Source organism: Lactuca virosa, chromosome 8 (genome assembly GCF_052849685.1).
Source record: "Lactuca virosa cultivar CGN04683 chromosome 8, Lactuca_virosa_CGN04683_v6, whole genome shotgun sequence".
NCBI classification, from domain to species: domain Eukaryota; kingdom Viridiplantae; phylum Streptophyta; class Magnoliopsida; order Asterales; family Asteraceae; genus Lactuca; species Lactuca virosa.
Window position 1 is genome coordinate 305,713,449 of NC_136433.1, and position 23,848 is coordinate 305,737,296.

At 40.0% G+C, this 23,848-nt stretch overlaps 1 long non-coding RNA gene across 1 annotated transcript; it reads right to left on the reverse strand.

Annotated features, from left to right (window-relative positions):
- Positions 1-8,522: 8,522 nt before the first annotated feature.
- Positions 8,523-23,463, reverse strand: LOC145133290 (uncharacterized). Its single transcript, XR_013718524.1, has 3 exons — positions 23,243-23,463; positions 22,630-23,154; positions 8,523-8,796 (listed from the first exon to the last, which is right to left on the reverse strand). It is a non-coding gene; the product is annotated as an uncharacterized LOC145133290 (long non-coding RNA).
- Positions 23,464-23,848: the final 385 nt, after the last annotated feature.

Sequence of the window (23,848 nt, forward strand, 5' to 3'; positions counted from 1 at the left end):
GTAGCATGATATGAGGCTTTCGCAAGGATGGGGATCTTTTGGGGTAGTTATTCTAGTTTATTATCAATGATGGCTTCGCCCCTATTATGCTACCGTGGATGGATGTGAATGATGATTTTACTTCTTTTACTGACCTTGCATGGCCTTAGTATGCCACATGTTGTCTTTGTAACTAGACAATTAATTCAATCTTTTCTTTTTTTGTTATGTATGTTTAAAACATGTTCTCATTTAATGTTCTAACTTCTTTTACTCTGGCTCCATGGTGGTTTCTTTTCCCTTTCTCGTTTTCATTTTGTATTCTGGGAAAGGATAGCATGAGTGCGTCATATTGTTTAGGTGGTTTTTTTATCTGTAAGACTTGGTGTCCTAGGATCAAGTGTGCGACCCATATAACTTTCTCTCACCTCTTTTTTTTGTAAAGGTTGTAATCCTTTGAATCAAGGAAAGACCATACTTATGGATTGTTTGAATCATGCAACTCATTATAGGTAATGGTTATAATCCTTTGAACCAAAGCAAGACAGGGCTAGACTGCATGTTGCTATATGGAGTTGGATGTTTGAACCATGCAACTCTTTCTAGGTAAATGTTATAATCCTTTCAACCAAAGCGAGACAGAGCTAGACTGCCTACTGCTATATGGATTTTGATGTTTGAACCATGCAACTCTTTCTAGGTAAAGGTTATAATCCTTTGAACCAAAGAGAAACAGGGTTAGACTGCCTACTGCTATACTGAGAGTGCAAGAAAATGTGCGCGGACAAGATTTGAAACTCAAACCTTGAATTAACTTAAGATCAATGTTTGCTGCTAATATGAAGAGTCCAGTCAAATCTGGTAAACCAGTCTTGTCTTGAAAAGAGAAGTTCAACAAAGTATTCAAGTATATGAAAATGAGTATGAACAACGTAAAGAGATTTTAAGAACAATGAGAATCATAGAGAGAATGATTTGAATTGAAAGATACTTGGTATTGAAGTGAAAGAGAATGTTGCTCTAAACTATTATATTGCAAGAAAATCACATATCCTTAAATAGACAAGGAGCGATAAAAGGACAAACTAGAAAGATTGCATGAACTATGTAAAGCTGAAAAGTCAAAAAGTTGACACCGATAATTTTCTCGATCTTGTACCATGAACTTTACAATAAATCATAGACTAAATGACAAGAAACATTAAATGCAAATACATACTCAAAATATCACTAAGTACAAGGTGTTTATTGGACAAGTCTTCATTTTGGAACACATCATACTTCGGAATGCACTTACCTCAGATTGACTTGACTTTGGATTGCTAAAGGTTCACTTTTCATGTATCACCAATCTCCCCCTAAGTGACCTTAGAAATTAAACAAATCTTCACTTATCTTCATCAAATACAAAGATATAAGAACTATGGAGCCAACTTCGGACTTCGATGTACCATCTGAGATGCTCAATGAATTTCTTCTTGACGTGTTCTGATGAATCACTTTTGGCAGCATTGGTAATGAACTTTTGAAGGATCTTTATTGGAACAAGGTGTTTTTCAAGAAATCTAAATAATTCTTTTCGATTAGTCTTCTTTTTAAGATAGACATAACCGAGTTTTGGTTCTTCAATGGGGCCTTCAGCTAAGATTTGTGCTTTAGGAAGTTTGGTAGTGATTTTAGCTAGAATGTTCTCCGTTCCAAAAAGGTAAGCAAATTCAATGTCAGATCTGCAGAGTTCCGCAATATAGTCATTCAGGAAGCTTATTGCAGTATTGTAGGCTCTAATGTTTGATTCACTTGTTTGGCGATCTCGGAAGTGAGCAGCTAAGGTGAGAATGTCGTTTGGGTTGATCGAAGGAAATTTTGCATCCGTGATTGTGATGGTATTTTCTTTGTTCCGAGAAACATAATATCTGTACATCATGCAATTTAGATCGAACTTGCTCCGAACCATGTTACCATATCCGATGATCTTGGTAATTATTTTCCGATACCACACTTCATTTTGGGGTCGTGCGTTAACGGACTAAAAGGTTCTCAATCTCTCACGCTCAATTCTGATGATGATTTGACGGTCTTTAGTCGGATGTAGAGGAGCATACTTGATATAGAAAAGACCGTGTGGAGAGATTGGCAAGTACAGTTTGTCAGCGTCTTGTGTCGGAAGATCATAGTACATGAAGGGCATGAAGTGTATATCATGAATAACTCCTTCTCGGAAAAGAGGATAAATGCCCAACATCGGATTCGGATTGTCTTTAAGCTCTTGAATCTGAATGCTTTCTTCCAAAGCTTGATCGATCTGTTCCTGAGACCAGCCCTCAGACTTTCTAAACGTCTTTAATAGGTTGTCCAAATCTGTTGCAATCTATTTGCATCTTGGGGCTTTTCACTTGTGCCATAAATGGAGGAAATGATTTGATAATCGGATTCAGTGATGAATATTTCGGATGGAGGAGGAATTAGAGGCTCTTCAGGGAGATCATCAGGTTTCCGGGTGGGAGAACCTTCATCAATTTGAACGATCCTCGAAGCAGGAACTGGTGGAAGCATAGATTGAGTGGCTCGAAATGCATCAATTGTCAGCTTGGTCTTGAGCTTTGCTGTGACAATCCGAAATTTCTAGCTTGTATAAACATTCAAATTTATCAGAGTTAGCCTTGTTTGTTAACTTTTAACCCTAATTGGAGTCTATTCGAGTATTCTCAACTTAGTACATCAAAGGAATCGGTGTTAGGATGAATTGGTTGAAGTTCTAGTCATGAAGCAAACCGAAAACCTCCTCAAAAAGGAGTTTTCGGTCAAGATCCTTGGGTTTTCGGTCAAGGTGACCGAAAACTCCCCTATACATATATATTTCATGATCATTTTGATCATTCTTTCCCTTTACAAGTCTAGAACTCGAAAACTCTCTCAAGTGTCATAAGATCTTCTTGCAAACCCTCAAAAATGGAAGTGTTTCTTTCACCTTGAATTGTTGATAGATCTTCTTAACTAGCATCATCCTTCGATTTCATCCATTAACTTCATCTTTTGGGTTTAATCTTCAAGAACACCAAGAACACCAAGAACACACACTAGTGTTTTGGTCCAAAATCAACTCCATTAGCCTCTAAATCGTAAGTATTACTTTCCTATACTTAATATCTAGTTGAAACTCTTGTTTAAGGCCTTGAAATCATCATTTATCCAAGAACAATAAGTGTTTTCGGTCTAGTGCATCTCCTTAGACCGAAAACCCTCATTAAGGGGTTCTTATAGCCTTAAACCTTCCTAAGACTAAGCATGAACCCTAGAAACCGATCCCATTGAGCATAACCCTTGAAAAACATCATTTTTACAAGATTTGATGAGTTTTCGGTTGAATCTCCTTAGACCGAGAACTCCATGACTGAAAGGTCATTGGACCGAAAACTCTTTGGACCGAAAACCCTTTGGGCCGAAAACCTCAAGAAACATGCTACTTGGGCCGAAAACTCCTTTAAGTGGCTATACAACCCTTTTATGCAATCCTAAGTGATTGTAACACTTCCATTTAAGGATTTCTTAGTCCTTAAAGTGTTATTCTTTACTTGATTAGTTGAGTAAACACTAATTGTATTCATATATGTGCCTTTATATGCTAAATAGGATCTGTGTGTGCTCAAGTCTTCACTTGACACTTAGCATCCTTTTTCCTTCGCATCACTCACTTCAGGTGAGTTCATACCCCTACGCTTTTTCCGAGTTTTTCATGTTTTCAGGGTTGAATACAAGCAAAAGTACAAGGAAACTTGTGCTCAAGTATATTATTTTGTTTAAAATAATTATATGTTCAGTATGCTTTTAACACAGAAAACCGTTTTACCAAATGATTAAGAAATCAACTCGTAGAAACAAAATTCAAAACTAAAGCAGGGAACTTGTAAATCTTGTCATAAAATGTGATATTTTATAAAGGATTTATACAAAAACCTAAACAGGATTTCGGTATTATTACTTGTAAGTTTGTTATTTTAAGTTGGAGACACGTCCTTGGTAACACTCCACCGGATTCGTGAGTGTAGGACTAACCCTTGTAACCAGAATCTCTTGTAGGGAGAGCGTTACTATTGTGTATAGATCTATACGGGACTGACTATCCCGCACCTAAACTGCTAGCTACAGTTAGGCAGCCATGCCTGGGGTGACAAAGTCATAAAAGATACTGGGCCCGTTACGTGCCATATCCAGTTTAATGTATGGTTATAAAACTCGCGACCTAGATAACAGAGATTTACTTTGGTAATAATGAATCAAGTGAACTAACCTCAAAGTAATAATCGATTTGATTACTAGAGGGTATTGATAATACCCTTAGGATCTAGTTCACTACCTACTTATTAGTTTTATTTATGTAATAAGACTAACACATCTCACAGAGAACAAACAGGGTTTTTCAAGGAAACTACATCTAATGATACAAGTATGGTAGATACTTGTACACCTCATACCAGAACAGATAACCAACTGGCAACTTTTAAGGAAAATATAGGATTTTCTGGGATAACTCAACCTTTCATAAATAGGCGGTTTAAGATATAACTAATGGATAATCAAACATCTTTCATAAGAAAATATAGGATTTTCTTGGGAATCACTTTTCAAAGGATCAAAGAAACATTTCTTTCACCAGAACTAAACGCTTATGAACTCATCAGCTTTATGCTGATATTTTAAAATTGCTTGTATTCTCAGGGCATCAATAGACAGGTACTCTTGCCAACTTTTGGAGAAGGCGGAACATTCTGAAGTCACGTCTTTTGCTTTTGCTATATATACTGATATGTATAAATCATGTTTTCAAACAATGTAAATATTCTTATTATAATGTAATGGTTGTGTTCACTTCGATTACTATGATACAACTATTGTGATACTACGCATGACGTCCTCCGCCCCGTAACGTTTCCGCCATCGGTTTCGGGGTGTGACATTTGCCATGTCTCGACTTCGTTTGAACACTTCTGCTAAAGATGATGGCTAAGAAACCGAGGACCATTTCATCTTCTCTGCTTCCGAAAGGATATGCACAAGTTGTTCCCTGGTGGGTTGAAGTCCTAAGATCACATTTTTATCTAAATCTTCATCTTCTTCATCACTTATTTCAAGAGGTTCAAGAGTTTTGACCTCAAGAATTTCTTCATCGGTTGATTCATCTCAGAGCACAAAATCTGAGATGGGTTTCCATTGAATTGTTCTTTCTCTTTCCCCGCCTCTTGCATGGGACGGTCCTACCTTCGATGTAAGTACGGATTCAGTCTTAAGTTCCTCCAACCGTTCAAATACTCGTAGAAAATTTGTGTTGAGTTGTTTGGTGAGAGCGTCGTATGCCTCGTCTGTAAGAGCTTGAGCTTTGAGATGGTAAAATGTTTCATCCATAATAATGAGCATCTCATCGAACTTGTTGTTCGGAACATCCACAATGTTACAAGTTGAACGTATGAGCTTGATGAGCACATCTTGCATGACCATGTTCATGGCATCTTTTTGACGAATCTTCTTTTCGAGTCGTTGAATCTGTTTCTCATGAAGAACATGAGTCTGCTTGATGAGTTCATTGGTAGCAATAATCATATCATCGTGATTCTTCAGCATGATGGTGGTGGTAGAAATGTGATGGTCGAGACTATCATTGTATTTATGTTCAACATATTCGATCGTGTGCTTGAGACAAAGGGAAATGAGCTAATCGAGCTGATTAGATCGGTCAAGTTCCAATGGAGCAGCAGCTTGGATCTCGGAAATAGATTTAAGGATAAGATCGAGCTTGGAGTCAAGACCTATAACCTTTTGATCAAGCCTCGAATCAAGGCCTGCGACTTTCTTATCAAGGGACTCAACTTTGGAGATAGCTAAGGCAACATTGTATCGAAGTTCTAACATGGCAAAAGGATCTGCAATATTTTCACCTGAAGATCTTGTGTCCAAGGTAGAACTTTCAGATTTCTTATCATCATCATTTTCTGGATTAGCTTGAGCCTCGTTACCTTAATCGTTTTCCAATGTAACTTTGGGAGAGGAGTGCTTTTTGGCTTTAACATCTTCTTGTTCTTTGGATTCCTCGGAGACGAGGAGAGACCAAAATCATAAAATGGTTTCAAGGAGGAGGGCTTCTGTAGAATGTTAAAAGTAGTAGGGATCAGAATAGCACCAACTGTTGTGTTGTCATCTTCGAACATGACCTCATCGGAGAGATCATCTTCAGTAGGAGGCTTGGGAGCTTCTTTACTTGTGAACTTCAGAGGAGGATCATCTGAAACATTTGTAGAGTCGGGAACATCTCCTGTAGAAGTAGTCTTTTGAGCTTCGACGGAAGGCTTGAGAGTCTGATCAGTTTCTTCGTCGAATGGAAAAGTGAAAGGAAAACAACTTCGGAGAGCACGTTGATGCATAGAAATAAGCGTATATTGAACTTGTTCTCTGGTGAGCTCCAAATGTCTTGTATGAGCCCTGTCAACAAAATCAGACCAGTCGTTGTCAAAATTACCCGATCGTCCTTTACCTGAAGCAAGTATCAGACCAGTTGTGTCTTTCAAAGTAGGAGGGAATACTCTAGCTTCGGAAAGCTTAGAATCAGAGACAGGTGCCCTTGATTGTGCTTGTGTAGAATCGAGATGGATTTCCAAAATGACTCGTGAGTGTGTCCCAGGGGGCTTCAAGGGACTTTGTTCAATACCTGAACCATTTTTAAAGAAGATGGGGGTAGATTATACGCAGACTCCCCTTGAGTGTGTACGTGTGATATTGAAACTCCGAAGGTACTTCAGAAGAGTGGATGGGAGAGGTAGGTTGAGACCCACAGTCAGTTCAAACATTTTCGTGTGAATCCTTTTGAGAGGATTCACCAGCTTTGGTTCTCTTTTGACTCAGACTTTTGAGGGTGATTGATTTCGTTTGGCCATCTTCTTCTTACGTCCTCCTGAAGAGGTTGATTTGTTCACATTCGAGGCTGGATCATCTGAGATTGGGGTAGATTGTGTTGGGTTGAACACACCCGAAATCTCAAGATGACGTTTTAGATATGGTGAGTCGGATGGAATTGTAGCTAACATGTGTACTGGAAAACGTCTTATAGGTCCGAAAGCAGATTGGTTTGGTAAAATATAAGTATTTATAACTTTAAAATAACAAGATAACTATTTGATATCTGAGTTGAGAGGAATGGCTTCAAATATCTCAAAGTACAGTTGTTGTAGCATCAGAGCCTAGAATCTCGGATTGGAAATTTCATTGGGCTTCCTCTTGACAGTGAATTTCCAAAAGTCTTGCCATAGCACCTCGGTTAAGCCAACTACATTATCTCTTCCGGAGATGATGTTGTACACAACATAAAGCCAGTCTTTGCTCATTGTGTCTATACCACCATGTTTTCCGGACAATCCTCGAAGAATTAAGCACATCAGTACGGTCCATAGGTCGAGAACAATAGACTTCTTGAACTCCTTAGCTTTGAATTCTCCATTGTACCCAAATTGATTCAGAAACAACTGAAATTCTTGTCGTTGGCTTCTGAACGCGAAAACCTATGAGGTTTTCTGCAATGTCGATCGCTTTGAGGAAAGTGTTCTTGTGGACTAGAACAGTCTTATCATCATCAATCTTCACTTCCAGTACATCACCCTCAATTTTTATGTGTTCAAATGCTTTGTTAAGAATACGAAGAGGAAGTTTAGGGTTAGGTATTTTTGGTGAGAGGAACTACGATAGGGTGGCGGGAGATGAATTCGATCATGATGCGGATGGATTCGTCATAATCCACAGAATCAAGAGAAAACGACTGGGTTGTTTATCTGAGGATGAACTCAGTGGATGAAGATGAGGTAGATCCCTTTGAAGATTTCTTCTTCGATGAAGGTTTGGAAGCTTTGGGAGCAGTTTAAGAAGACGCCATTGTTGAAGGTTTGAAAGCTTGAAGAACAGACTACAGAGAGAAGGCTCTAGGAAGAAGATAGCAAAAGTGAAAAGTGGGAACAATTAGGATTCAAAATCCTTTTATATGTTGGATATTTCGGGTCAGGTCCAAGAATGGAATGATGACACCCGAACACGAAATGGTTTGCATTAAATGCATTGCCTAAAAAGGCTTCCTAAATGACTGTTTCGAACGAAAGATGGGACGTATGTTTGTTCAAAAGAGAAAATCGTCGATTCAATTCAGATATCCTCATTGCTTTATTGGACGTGTGCGAAAGCACGTTTATTGAGAATTAAGAGGATAATCATAAAGAAAAATTATCGTTAATATATTAATGAAAAACGTTTCGGAATAAAAACTTTAATGATAACCTTAAAGTTCTTTTATTGCAGAGAATCTCGGAATAATCAGATTCCGAGATGATATGTCATAAGATACTTCGGAAAGAAGATAAACACGTCATTAGTACGTAATATAGAGTTTGAGATGGCACGGTCTCAAACTGAATATCAAAGGTAAAAACACATGAAGATCTTAAAGGACCAGTTTCAAAAGATTTGAGGTTCCGAGAATTTAAGGAATAGAGCATAGAGAAGATAAGTGATGAACTCACATTACCGTTTCGGATTTGAATTCCGTGGTGAATGTCACACCCCCGACCGTCGGCAGAAACGCCGAGGTGCGCGACGTAAATCAGTAATCACAATTATTCAACACGTTGAACAGTACAAATATAATCTTCTATTATTACCGAAATAGAAATTACATTGATAATGACTATTGCTAAATCATGACACACGCCTAACAATCCGGCGTTTACAAAGGTATAATATAAATAACGGAGGGTCTTCTGAGCGAACACTTCTAACCTGCTAAATAACCTGAGAATACATGCATTAAGATACATCAATAAAATTGTTGGTGTGTTCTACAGGTTTTGACACAAAGTATTTTAATAACCAAAAGTGTTATATAAAATTTAGTTGGTTGACCAACTTTTATAAATGTTTACTTTTCTATCAAAAGTATAAAATAAGTGAGTTCTAAAAGTGTATTTGGTTGCATTTAGAAACATCATGCATTCAAATCCAAAAGTACAAAATTTGTCAAAATATATATAAGTAAGTCAGACTTATATCAAAAATGCATTTTTATATAAAGATTTTGAATATCAAATTATATAAAAATAAAATATGTTACCCTTTGTGAGAATATAAAATAACCAACTTTACTATTAAAGTTCATACAAGAAATGGTATAGTTTATATGTAGATGTAACGCCCGGTTCCCGGTACGTATTTTTATTACAAGTTCTTGCATATTTACACAGGGACTCAACGAGTTGGAGGCCCAACTCGTCGAGTAGGTGTGAGTGATTGGACGCGGGTGGAAAAGTCTACTCGCAGAGTCAGAAGCCCCGACTCGACGAGTAGGCATGTCTGGATGAAACCCTAAAATTTAGGGTTTGCACCCTATTTAAACAACTTATATGGTCTCCACTCCAGCCTCCATCACCCTCAGACTCTCTTCACGAAACCCTAATCGAATATTGAGTGTTCTTGATCTTTTTGTGCCATTTGTGTGTATTTGAAGTTTGAGAAGAAGAAGGAAGCTTGGGAGATCAAGAGAAAGCAAGTAGATCCAGAGGTTTTGGCACATTCCCAACTCATTTGAGGTATAAAGCTGATACCTTGACTATTCATTTCTTAGATCTCCATTGAAGGCTATTTTCTACTTTTTTTAGGTCTTAGTGAAGCCATATTCAGGATTGTAAGTATCCATGGAGTTGTACTTCAGATCTTGAACCTTTAAGGGTTCCCATGGCATAAAGGTGCCAACTTTATGGCCATGGGAGTCCCATGCATCTTGTAGACTTCATTTTAGACTTCTAAATGGTGTTTTTGGCTCATGATGCCTTGCATGCACGTAAAGTTTGTAACTTTACGTGTAATATGGACCCTAGGAGGCCAGATCTAGGTTCTGGATGCATTAAGCCCGATTGAAATCGACTTGGTAGACTTGGACCTTGGGGGACTCGGCGATTCGGGTTATGGTTCCCCAACCTTTTCTGTTTCTGATCGATCTGGTTGAGTATAGAAGAGAACTCAACAAGATGGACTGGAATATGGACTTGAAGATCGAAGAAGTCGACGAGTTCAAGGATGAACTCGGCGAGTTCAAGGCAATGTCCCAAGGTATATGAATAAGAACTCGACGAGTCAAGGAAAGACTCGGCGAATCAAGGACTAACATTCCAACTTGCATGAAGAAGGACTCGACGAGTTCAAGGATGAACTCGGCAGGCAAAAGGTCCCGATTCTGTATAAAGAGAACTCGACGAGTTCTTGAAAGGCTCGACGAGTAGGAGCGAAGTTCCAGGATGTTAGTGGATTATGGAACTCGACGAGTTGGTGGACCAACTCGGCGAGTTGAGCCAACCAGATGTTGACTTTGACCAAAAGTTGACTTTGACCAGGGTGTTGACCTTGACTTTGACTTGACTTGAGTTGACCCTTGAAAGGGTTAAGAGTATAAAATGGTAATTAAGGAAGGTTGTTATGTGTAGGAGTTTGAGAGGAGCTGATCCCAACATCGAGGACAGTTCAGACACTTCACATCATTGAGGTGAGATACCTTCTAGTAGGAGTGGGTCTACGGCCACAATGTCGGCCTGCTAGTAGGAGTTGTTTGATTAGATGATTGTCTTTGTGATAATTGTCTGGGTTGCTGCTATCTGATATGCTTTATGTGCTAGGATGTTATGATATATGTGTTAGGAGTAGTAGGGGTGAAATAGTCCCCTGTTACTGGTTGAAAGATACCGAAGGGGTAGACAGTGCCCATGCATGCCTAGCAGTATGTTCATGATATGTTATTATATGGTAGTGGTAGGGGTGAAATAGTCCCCGATTACCGGTTGAAAGATACCGAATGGGAGGTCAGCTCCGGGTTATCGGTTGAAAGATACCGAAGGGGAGGTCAGCTCCCGGTTACCGGTTGAAAGATACCGAAGGGGAGGTCAGCTCCCGGCTACCTGTTGAAAGATACCGAAGGGAAGTCCAGCTTCCGATTATGCCAGTCAGATACCGGTTGAAAGATACTGATGGATAGGCAGTATATGTTTATGGTATGTGGTGTGATGGGGAACTCACTAAGCTTCGTGCTTACAATTTTCAGTTTTGTTTCAGGTACCTCTTCAGCGAAGGGGAAGGAGCCGACACGGTAGCAGCGCATCGCACACATATGATTTCCACATTTTGAGATCCATGGGATTGTACTCTGACATTATTACTATTTTGATGATATGGTTGAGACATATGACTATGGTTTTATGATTTGATATGGTTCGATGATGTTTTTCAGTAAACAATTTTATAAATTACTTCATTAAAAACAAATTTTTTGGTCGTGAAAATCGGGATGTTACAGTAGAACTCACAAGTTTTGAATTTATGAATTTTGTAAAATCATGTCGTGGCATAGATTAAGTGTTAACTACTTAATTTGGGAACTGACACTTAACCAGTGGGGCAGACTCCTCCCACATAAATATTATATTCTCGTATAAAAACAAATGGTTTATAAAAATAACTTATTAACTATAAGTTATTAAACCTTAATCAGGTGTGCCATGCTATTAATTAAGTGTTATATGACTTAATTTATGGTATTGACCCTTATCATTTTGAGTCTCAAACTATCCCACTACATACAGTCTCTTTCAACTATAATAAGTGATCAAAAACCCCATATAAACCCAATATCGATTCTATACGGTAACGAAACAAAACTGAGATTTTATAATGAACTCATAACCGAACTCGTGACACTACACTTTTTGCACCGACTCCATAGTAGGGCATGCTAAAGTCATTCACCTCGTTATAGCACATGGTAATGTTTAACGAAAATTTAACATCAGCACCTAAATTTGTCTCGTCGGACGAGGTTGTAGCTAGCAACCCCAGGCGGGCGGTCGAACCGTATAAGATCAATAGTATGACACTTATACCTGTCGTTAGTCGTTCCTTGCGGATTAACGGTTATAAAAATAAAGGGTTTTCACCAATACACACAGTCTTAGTATACCCGACAACATAGCCCAAATGGCTTAGGAAATGAACCTAACTCATATGGCTTTTATAAACAACGTGACACGTACAGGGAGACCCTTAAGTGTTGGATCCTAACAATGTGTCTAGGCATCCTAATCCTAAACTTCCCGTTATAAGCTTTTTGAATATTTATGATTTTGTTGTTTAGGAATAATATTTGATTGAAGTCTTTTAGTATTGAGATACGTAAGACTCAATGGATTTCCAAATTCCTATTTTTTGTTATGACAAAATTTGGGCAGCATAACGACTGCTTTTATAATACTTTCCAGGTTTCAGCCAACATGAAACCAGCAATTTCTATGATATTTATAATTCACGTGATTAATACAATATAATATTTCACAAATAACAACTCTTAAGTCCTGAAGTTGATCATGTTATTTATTGCAGTAAAAATACATAACTTAATAAAATGAGTTATATTTTTATATTTAATATAAAAATATATTAATAATACATTCATTTTTACATAACTTTTATATATATATATATATATATATATATATATATATATATATATATATATTAAATGTTAGTTTTTGATAATTTAACTATTAGTTATATATTTTCATAATCTTGGTCTTTCCATCAAATATGACAATGGACTTTCATTTTATACACGATTGATATTTTTGGTCATTTTTATATCCTTCCATGCATCCATGAGATACTTCAGCTTACACATATAAAGTCATCATTTTTGTGACTTATAATATCAACTTGTGTTATTATAGCAATTTACATATAATCTTGTGATTTTTCTCAATAATTATATTAAGAGTAAATTACAGAAATGGTCCCTGTGCTTTGGTCAGATTCACAGGTTTGGTCCCTTAATTTAAAATTTGATAGGTTGTATCCTTGTGGTTTATTAATATTGCAGTTTTGGACCTTGCTATATATCAAAAGACTAACTTACCCTTCATTTTTCTTTTAACAATTATTATTATTATTATTTGATATTATTATTATTATTATTATTATTATATAACAATTATATTTGTTCTTTATTTTAATAGAATTTGTATAGATTTCTTATAAAATTATTTTTATTTATTAAAATTAATTATCTAATATATATATATATATATATATATATATATATATATATAATCATATTCTTATTTATTCTTAGCTTTATTTATTTATCTTTGTTTTTGTGGTTTAAATTTTTTTTAATATTTTTGATGTCTTATTCGAATATACTATTTAATATGTTTTTTTTACATTTTATTCGTTCACATTATATAACGTTTTTTTATGTTTTGCTCGAATAAACAAATTAAAATAGAACCCCGGATAACTATCAAACATCAAATATAATTATTTAATGTTATTTTTTTATGTGTTTTTTGTTTACATCATTCATTTATGTTCTTTACATTTTTTTTATTCAGCTTTAAGAGGTTTTATTTGTAACATCCCAAGTTCAGAAGCAACAAGTTGAAGGGTGTTATGTGAAAATTAAGGAAGGGACTCGACGAGTAGGTCTTTTGACTCGTCGAGTCGAAGCGAGTGTCGGGCACGTGATTAAGTGGCCTGACTCGCCGAGTCGGCGGCTGGACTCGACGAGTCAGTGCTGGAAGAGGAAAACCCTAATCTTAGGGTTTGCACCCTATTTAAAGGACTTAATGTCCTCCCCTCAGCCCCCTTAGCACCCTTTGAGATCCAGAAACCCTAAATTCTTGTGTGAGAGTCCTTGGGAAGCAAATTGGAGCTTAAATAAGTAATTTGTGAAGAGGTCTTGAAGATCAAGGAGCTTGGATCAAGGAGATTTGTGGAGATTCGGTTTATTCTTCAGTGGGAGGTCGTTTTGGAGGTAATGAATCGTTATCCTTGGCCTTCTCCTTTCTAGATCCCTCTTTCATGGAGTTTAGGGTTTGTTTGGAGATAATATGATGAGATTTTGGTGCATGAGTTAGATCTGGAGTTGAAACTCCAGATCTGAGTTCTATTTGGATCAAACATGCAGAAAGCCCTTTTAGTTGCTATGCAAAAGCCATTCCCCATGAGTTAAGTTCCTTTCTAGATTGGTTTTTGGAATTATGGGACATGAAGCACGTAAAGGTAGCAACTTTATGTTGCTAATGCACTCTAGGGACCCAGATCTATTGTTTGGAGCAAAGGAGTAGCTCTGTATCTCTCGAATATGGGAATGAACGTATGAACTCGGCGAGTCTGGGAGATGACTCGGCGAGTTGGGCCAGGGTTTCAGGCATTGAGTTGCGTAGTGACTCGGCGAGTCGCATGGGTGACTTGGCGAGTCATATGATGATGAGCTTGGACTCGACGAGTTGGAAGAACAACTCGGCGAGTCTGATGAAGGTTGTCGTGGACTCGACGAGTCTGTTCTTGGACTCGGCGAGTCACGACACAGAATCCCCAACCTCTTCTGGTTAGACTCATAGCAGTGAGTTGAGTGGTTACTCAGTGAGTTGGTCAGGTTAAGACTCGGAGATTGTGGAACTCGACGAGTCATGGGGTGACTCGGCGAGTTGAGTCGTGTTATGAGAGTTTCCTGAGTTTAGGAACTTGGCGAGTCAATGGGTTGACTCGGCGAGTAGGGTCAATCAGGAACGTGGACTTTGACCAGTTTGACCTTCAAGGGTATTATGGTAATTTTTGGATATTTATGTCCTTGGATCTTTGATAATGATAGGTGTTGAAGTTGGAGGCAGTGCTTCGGGTTTGTGCTTTCGTGATTCGGTTCGGCAGTTGCAAGGTGAATTATCATCACTATATGAACAGGGTCTAAGGCACCAAGGCCGGCCCTTTATCGGATGGGAATTCGGGTATTTGTTTGATATGTATTGATTTGTTATGTCTGCATCCTGGTAATTAGGATGGTATTATGTTAGTGACCTGGTCAAGGTCGGTATCCTGGTATATAGGGAAATGTTATGTTAGTGACCGGTTAGGTCGGTATCTTGGTAATTAGGATGATGTTATGCTGTTTGATCTGATAGATCGGTTTGTCTGGGGATTATTATATGATTGGTTGTTTTATGTGCACATGATGGTTTGACTGAGGTTGGGTTGAGGCGGGTCCTGCTCTGTGCTGTAGGCCAACATACCCAGGGGGACAGGATAGACCGTAGGCCCAGCGAGCGGTCCGGATAGGCTGAAGGCCCAGGAGGGCGGTCAAGACGTGCCGAGGCTCGGGGAGTGGACCATACCGACTGAAGGCCCGGTGCGGGCGGACCAGTCATACTGTAGACTCAGAGAGTGGACCAGGTGGACTGAAGGCCGGTGCGGGCGGACCAGTCACATTGTAGACTCGATATGCATGGTTGTTCTGTATTATGATATGATTTGATATGTGTATGGTTATGTGGTTGGTATTTTGGGGGTAACTCACTAAGCTTTCGGGCTTACAGTTTCAGTGTATTGTTTCAGGTACTTCAGGAGATCGTGGCAAGGCGAAGGCGTGATCGTATCGCTCCTCATTTTTATGTTGATGTTTCTGGGATACTCTGATAATAAACTAATTGAAAACCTTTTTGTAATAATTAATGCATTTGTGTTGTTTTCGAAAAGTTTAAATTGGTTGGAAAATTTGGTTGTTACAAGTTCGTATCAGAGCATTGGTTTGAGTGAATTGGAGGAACATTCGTGTGAATCCAGTCTCAAATTAAGGGGGGATTTTCAAAATGGTTTTCAAAAGGCTTTCGAAATACGTAAAGGAGGATGCAGAGGGTACGATCAGCCAGAGCCAGTAAGTAACCCCAAAATACCATACAAGTTATTTTGATTATGTGATATGTTAAAACAGCATGCTAGTACTAGGCTAGGGATCTTCAGGAATTGCATGATAGAATTGTCTGATTATGTGATGCCTACTAGCCTAGGTTTTTCCTTATATGAGATATTCAGCTTTTCCTCTAGGAGTGAGGATTGAGCGCTCGCCGTGTGTGTGTATATGGTTAGAGTGTTGTGGTGATACTTGAGACAAATATGGGTAGGTGTGGAAGGTAGTATGAGCCCGTACTACTGAAAGCACAGGACCCATACGCGTATCAAGGAAGTCATAACTCTCTAGGGTGTCGGTTATGAGATAGTTCCCCGGGCGAGTATGTGATGTGTCTAAGGGTCTTGTTGGTGTATTGCAGTATGGCGATTACGAGACGTTTCGGGGCAGGATCCGGTTCGGGATCGGGATCAGGAGAGGGTGGTCAGGATGGACCAGTACCACCCGAGGTCATTGGTCAGATGAGTACGGATGAGTTGGATGCCAGGATTCGCGAGATCCTGCATGATGAGGTTGCTGCCATGTTCAGGGCTGAGTTGCCAGAGATGTTTGGGTCGATCAAGACCGCGATGGTTGAGTACTTTGATGAGCGCTATGCATCTCTTGCGGAGGCGGCTGCCGCGGCAGCTACAGCGGCTGTAACAACGGCAGGGGGAGGAACCGGTCGAGGTTTTCAGTATCGAGACTTCGATAATAAGAAGCCCCCTACCTTTGATGGAGTTCAGGATCCTATCATTGCTATGAAATGGTTGTCAGACGTGGAGGGTTGTTTCTTCACGTGTTCATGCCCTGCGGATCAGAGGGTGAGGTGTGCTCTGAACCTTTTGAGGCTCGGAGCGAAGGATTGGTGGAGGTTGACTAGGGGATCTTATTCTGATGCGCAGCGGGCTGCGGTTACGTAGGATCAGTTCCGGGAAATGTTCAGTACTCGTTATGTTCCGCGGGTTGAGAGAGAGAGGTTGGCTCAGGAGTTCTTGGAGCTAAAGCAGGATTCAAAGACGGTGACGGAGATCACCATGATGTTCACTGAGAGGGCGATGTTTTGCCCGGAGTTTGCTTCGGAGCAGGCTCAGATGTCCCGATATCTGAGTATGCTCAAGAGGGATATCCGGCAGTTTGTGTCCACGCAGAGATGTGATACCTTGTTAGAGTTGCAGGAGGCCGCCAGGCGGCGTGAGTTGGAGATTGAGTTGCAGTTGCGAGAGCAGAGGCAGGCCCCGGTGCAGTCGCAGCCGGCGCCGAAACGGTCCAAAACCATCGGAGTTTGCCGATCCGGTGGTGCGTGTCGCAAGTGCGGGAGAGAGGGGCATTATGCGAGGGATTGCCGTCAGTCGGCCCCGGTTCAGGATATGAGGATTTGTTATCATTGCCATTAGGTTGGGCACTTGAGGGCCAACTGTCCACATCTTGATGCAAGACCGGTGCAGGCTCCAGCACCGGCCAATTTGAGGATTGCGGGCGGGGGTCAGGGTGGAGCGGAGCCTCCGAGGGCTCAGGGACGCGTTTTCCACCTTATAGCAGAGGAGGCTAGGGCGGAGCCAGATGCAGCTGCGGGTATGTTTCCATCTTGTTATCTTATTATTTGTGTGATATTGCAAATCTGTCTACCTTTTTCCGCATGATTCGTAGTATGATTGAGGATCCTAGTAGTTAGGAGTTGTAGTGGTTAGCGTCCAGGAGGATTCATGGTCGGAAGATAAGATATATGATCTCGCTGCAAGGAATAGCAACTGCGATGTGAGAGGTGTTCAGTTGAGACTCGAACTTCCTTAGAGTTCGGGATGTGCGATGACGAGAGAGTTGTTCTGTGGAGGGTGCTCACTCCAGAGGGAATTAGTTCATGGAGAAGGGGTCGATACCAAGTGGAGTCGATCGAGTCATGCCGATTTTGCCATTGGTAATTAGTAGTTGGTGCACTAAGTGGGGAGACTTGGAAAATTCTCAGGTGAATCAGCAAGCATCCAAGGTGGGTAGCTGTTGGATCCAGCAGTGTTTTAGCCGAGAATGTGGTGATAGACACGTGGGGCAGGGAACAGTCCATGGCTTTTAGAGAAAGTGATTGATTGTGGTGAGGCCTAGGGTTAGGCCGGAATGTGAATATATGGAACGGATCTGGAGTTCGGAACCCTAGAGGGCTAGAACAGACTGCATGGGAGAGATTCCCAGGAAGAGTGGTTCAGGGTGATGAATAATAGTTTTTGAGCGGTCCGGATAGACTGAAGGCCGGTGGGCGTACCAGTTAGGCCGAAGGCTCGGAGAACGGTCCAGACAGGCTGAAGGCCCAGGAGGGCGGTCCAGACATGCTGAAGGTTCTGAGAGTGGTCCAGTTAGGCTGAAGGCCTGGTAAGGCGGTCCGGTCATGTTGAAGACTCGGTATGTGTTAGTAGACCTGAATGCGGAGAATGAGTGAGTATGTCGTCGTGAAATAGCAATCGATAAGGTCTGGCCCCAAGTATTGGTCATGATGATGGAGTTAGCTAAAGGCCGTGTATGGGCTTCGTTAGCTGTGTGATCGGATTCAGTGTATATGGGAGTTAGGGAGTAGCAGTTGCTCTGCATGGGTGGTGTAAAGTGGAGTTTTAGCACCATGACACTTGTGATGTGGTAAAGGTCGTTGAGTAGACTTCCTTGAAGAATGGAAGGGAAAGGTATGTAGCTCCGGGAAGGAGTGTGGGTCATATGAAGGGAAAGCAGCAGTGTAAATGGATGATCGGAAGTATTTCGGTTATTGATAGTGAGCACTGAGATTGTATCAGTTGTATGGAAGCACATCCGGGTTGGATGTTCGTTGAGGTGGTGGAACGGTTAGCGCTGATGTCGAATCAAAGGAGTTCGGAAGTGATGCAAGGGTAGATCCTTGGAATCCAAGTATGGATGTAGTCATGAGTTATGTATGCGGTGGCGTTCCCTCTAAGGGATGGTTGGACCCGTCATAGATGTACCTGGAATTCCAGCACGAGGCTGTTTGGGCCAGGTATGAGTGTTTATGCGTTATAGATGGGCATTCATGAGAGTTGCTCGGAAGCTGTGGAATGTATTATCATGTTAGCGCGGTAATGGACTCGACTCAGGGAGGAAACGGGATGAGTTTCCATCAGTGCATTTCGATAGGAGTAGCGCCAGTTGGGCAAGGGTTAGCAGGTTAACACTGGGCCAGGACCCGGTGGTTTATTATGGTATCCAGTTTTCGCAGGCGGCGAATGAATGCGTAAGACGGAGGTATGATAGTATCATCAGGTGGCACTTAGTTGATAAGTGTTGTCACCAGAGAAAAGAAGCCGGTGGCCGGCTTGAGGCGGTTGTCCGGACCTTGTAGGGGAAGAGATGGATTTTATAGGGATTCGATAGTAGTGTTTGAAGGGAACTGGGCCGGTGTGAGATCAGTAGATGCATTGTGTGAGTATCATCTGGAATGGTGCGCTGCAGCAGGCTTCGAGGACGAAGCCTGATCTAAGTGGGGGAGAATTGTAACATCCCAAGTTCAGAAGCAAGAAGTTGAAGGGTGTTATGTGAAAATTAAGGAAGGGACTCGACGAGTAGGTCTCTTGACTCGTCAAGTCGAAGCGAGTGCCGGGCACGTGATTAAGTGGCCTGACTCGCCGAGTCGGCGGCTGGACTCGACGAGTCAGTGCTGGAAGAGGAAAACCCTAATCTTAGGGTTTGCACCCTATTTAAAGGACTTAATGTCCTCCCCTCAGCCCCCTTAGCACCCTTTGAGATCCAGAAACCCTAAATTCGTGTGTGAGAGTCCTTGGGAAGCAAATTGGAGCTTGGATAAGTAATTTGTGAAGAGGTCTTGAAGATCAAGGAGCTTGGATCAAGGAGATTTGTGGAGATTCGGTTTATTCTTCAGTGGGAGGTCGTTTTGGAGGTAATGAATCGTTATCCTTGGCCTTCTCCTTTCTAGATCCCTCTTTCATGGAGTTTAGGGTTTGTTTGGAGATAATATGATGAGATTTTGGTGCATGAGTTAGATCTGGAGTTGAAACTCCAGATCTGAGTTCTATTTGGATCAAACATGCAGAAAGCCCTTTTAGTTGCTATGCAAAAGCCATTCCCCATGAGTTAAGTTCCTTTCTAGATTGGTTTTTGGAATTATGGGACATGAAGCACGTAAAGGTAGCAACTTTATGTTGCTAATGCACTCTAGGGACCCAGATCTATTGTTTGGAGCAAAGGAGTAGCTCTGTATCTCCCGAATATGGGAATGCACGTATGAACTCGGCGAGTCTGGGAGATGACTCGGCGAGTTGGGCCAGGGTTTCAGGCATTGAGTCGCGTAGTGACTCGGCGAGTCGCATGGGTGAATTGGCGAGTCATATGATGATGATCTTGGACTCGACGAGTTGGAAGAACAACTCGGCGAGTCTGATGAAGGTTGCCGTGGACTCGGCGAGTCACGACGCAGAATCCCCAACCTCTTCTGGTTAGACTCAGAGCAGTGAGTTGAGTGGTGACTCAGTGAGTTGGTCAGGTTAAGACTCGGAGATTATGGAACTCGACGAGTCATGGGGTGACTCGGCGAGTTGAGTCGTGTTATGAGAGTTTCCTGAGTTTAGGAACTCGGCGAGTCAATGGGTTGACTCGGCGAGTAGGATCAATCACGAAGATGGACTTTGACCAGTTTGACCTTCAAGGGTATTATGGTAATTTTTGGATATTTATGTCCTTGGATCTTTGATGATGATAGGTGTTGAAGTTGGAGGCAGTGCTTCGGGTTTGTGCTTTCGTGATTCGGTTCGGCAGTTGCAAGGTGAGTTATCCTCACTATATCAACAGGATCTAAGGCACCAAGGCCGACCCTTTATCGGATGGGAATCCGGGTATTTGTTTGATATGTATTGATTTGCTATGTCTGCATCCTGGTAATTAGGATGGTATTATGTTAGTGACCTAGTCAAGGTCGGTATCCTGGTATATAGGGTAATGTTATGTTAGTGACCGGTTAGGTCGGTATCCTGGTAATTAGGATGATGTTATGCTGTTTGATCTGATAGATCGGTTTGTCTGGGGATTATTATGTGATTGGTTGTTTTATGTGCACATGGTGGTTTGACTGAGGTTGGGTTGAGGCGGGTCCTGCTATGTGCTGTAGGCCAACATACCCAGGGCGGACCGGATAGACCGTAGGCCCAGCGAGCGGTCCGGATAGGCTGAAGGCCCAGGAGGGCGGTCCAGACGTGCCGAGGCTCGGGGAGTGGACCAGACCGACTGAAGGCCCGGTGCGGGCGGACCAGTCATACTGTAGACTCAGAGAGTGGACCAGGTGGACTGAAGGCCGGTGCGGGCGGACCAGTCACACTGTAGACTCGATATGCATGGCTGTTCTGTATTATGATATGATTTGATATGTGTATGGTTATGTGGTTGGTATTTTGGGGGTAACTCACTAAGCTTTCGGGCTTACAATTTCAGTGTATTGTTTCAGGTACTTCAGAAGATCGTGGCAAGACGAAGTCGTGATCGTACCGCTCCTCATTTTTATGTTGATGTTTCTGGGATACTCTGATAATAAACTAATTGAAAACCTTTTTGTAATAATTAATGGATTTGTGTTGTTTTCGAAAAGTTTAAATTGGTTGGAAATTTTGGTTGTTACATTATTGTTACTTTTTAAACAAATAATCTTAAATATTAGGATAAACAACTATCATATCGTCATAACAACTATAGTTGAACAACTATTTGCTAAAAGAATAATCTTAAAGAAAATCTACCGCTTGTTAATATCCATTAAATATTCATTGTCTGAAATAATCATAAAAATTTCCCTCGTATTTTAATTTGAATCATATTTCTTTTGTTAAAATAAATACGAGAGTAATTTTTTATTATTTCAGACAGTATATATACTAAATGGGTATTAACAAGCGATATATTTTATTTAAGATTATTCTTTTAACAAATAGTTGTTAAAATATAGTTGTTATTTTGATAGTTGTTATGATGGTATGATAGTTGTTTATCCTAAAAAGTAACAATAAACCTCTTAAAGCTGAATAAAAAAAATGAAAGTAAAGCACATAAACGAATGATGTAAACAAAAAACACATAAAAATCAACATTAAATAATTATATTTGATGTTTGATAGTTATCCGAGGTTCTATATTAATTTGTTTATTCGAGCAAAACATTAATAAAAAAAAAAAATAAAAAAAAAAAAAAGAAAAAAACGTTATATATTGTGAACGAACAAAACGTAAAAAAATATATTAAATCGTATATTCGAATAAGATGTCAAAAATATTAAATGATTTTTAAACCAAAAAAACAAAGATAAATAAATAAAGTTAAGAATAAATTATATATATATATATATATATATATATATATATATATACTAAGTTAGGAAATTAATTTTAAAAAAATAAATATAATTTTATATGAAATTTATAAAAATTCTATTAAAATAAAGAAAAAATAAAATTGTTATATAATATAAAATAATAATAATAATAATAAATTGTTAAAAGAAAATTAAAAAGAAAAAGGAAGGGTAAGTTAGTCTTTTTATATGAAGCAATGACCAAAACTGCAATATTCATAAACCACAAGGATTTAACATATCAATTTTTAAACTTAGGGACCAAAACTACAAATCTGACTACTCTTATATAAATATTCACGACAAAATATAATTATATTATCTTTTAGCAATCTACTTTAACTTAATGAATTTATTATTGATTTATCACATTTTTAGATTGCTATTTCATATACTTTTGACCAATAATAAAGTATGATGCTATTTTGTATATAAAACTTGAAAATCATGAAAACTTTGATAGACACGCATATATTCTCTCCCAAATATTAAAACTGTAAAAGAGGGGTCGTAGAAACTCACATTTGATGCGTGATGTCGATCCAGGTTCATTTTGATGAAGCTTGTCGTGACAAACCGTATTTTACACCTTCTTGAGTTTAAAACAAACCATCGGGACCGTTTTGTAATATTTTCAAATCAAAGGAAATTGATTTTGTAACAATTTAATATAAATGTGACTGTTTTGGGTATAAAAACGAGGAGGAAGGGCTGATTTGATTAAGTAACTCAAACTAGGGTTGATTTGGTTAAAATACACAACTAGAAAGATGTTTTTATCAGGTTCATGCAATGAGGGGCTGATTTGAAACAATTTATACAAATGTGGGGCTTTTGATCAACAATTACAGCAAGAGGCGGTTTTTGATTTCTTAAACTAAGTGTAGGGACCGATCTGGTCTAGCTAATAAACACAAATGATAGGGGGTTTCATCCTCTTCGTTTTTGCGTCTGATTGGAACGAACAGGAGAAAGCAGCGACGAGGAGCAGCCATCCATTTTCGGCAAACCCTTCTCGTTTCAGATGTGTAGTCGCCGGCAGCAACCCTGCAGAAGAAAGGCAATAGCATCAGTCGTCGAAAATGGAGGAGTTGCTCGGGTTGTTCGAGGAAGGAAAGAAGGAGGTGGCGACTACAACTGTTGTTGCCGACAGTAGTGATGAAAGGGGCTGTTTCCTGCTGGTCCAATCGACGGGAAGGAGGGCAGGTGTTTAGGGTTGTTTCTGGCTAGATAATCACAGGTGTTCCTCTTCTCTCCTTTTTGTTTTGATTGAAAATCAGTGGAGTCTTGGTGGGTTTGGGGTTTGATTTTTGACAGAAATCGATGGGTGTTTGGATTGGGTGTATTTAACAGGAAGAAGGAAGGACGAGAAAGAGAGGGGCAGCTGGCTCTCGTGGTTGTATCAGAAAAAGAATAAAAACACACACTTAAGTGTGTGTTCATGGCAGAAATCAAAGAAGAAGAAGAAGAAGAAGGATAATAGCAACAATATTTCAGGGGGGTGTTTGGCCGAGATCGATGAGCAGAAAAGGGAAGAGAAGGAGGGTTGGGAAGGACAACCGAAGAAGTATCGATCCAGGGGGTGTGCAGCTTGTTGTCTTGGCCGGCGACAACCACCGGTCCTCTTCTTTCTTTGGCCGACGATCAAGAGAAACGGGAAGGAGGGCTAAGGGTGAGAGAGACATATCTTCAGAGTGTACCAAATTATTGAAATAGATATAAAAATATGATTTTCCAAGAT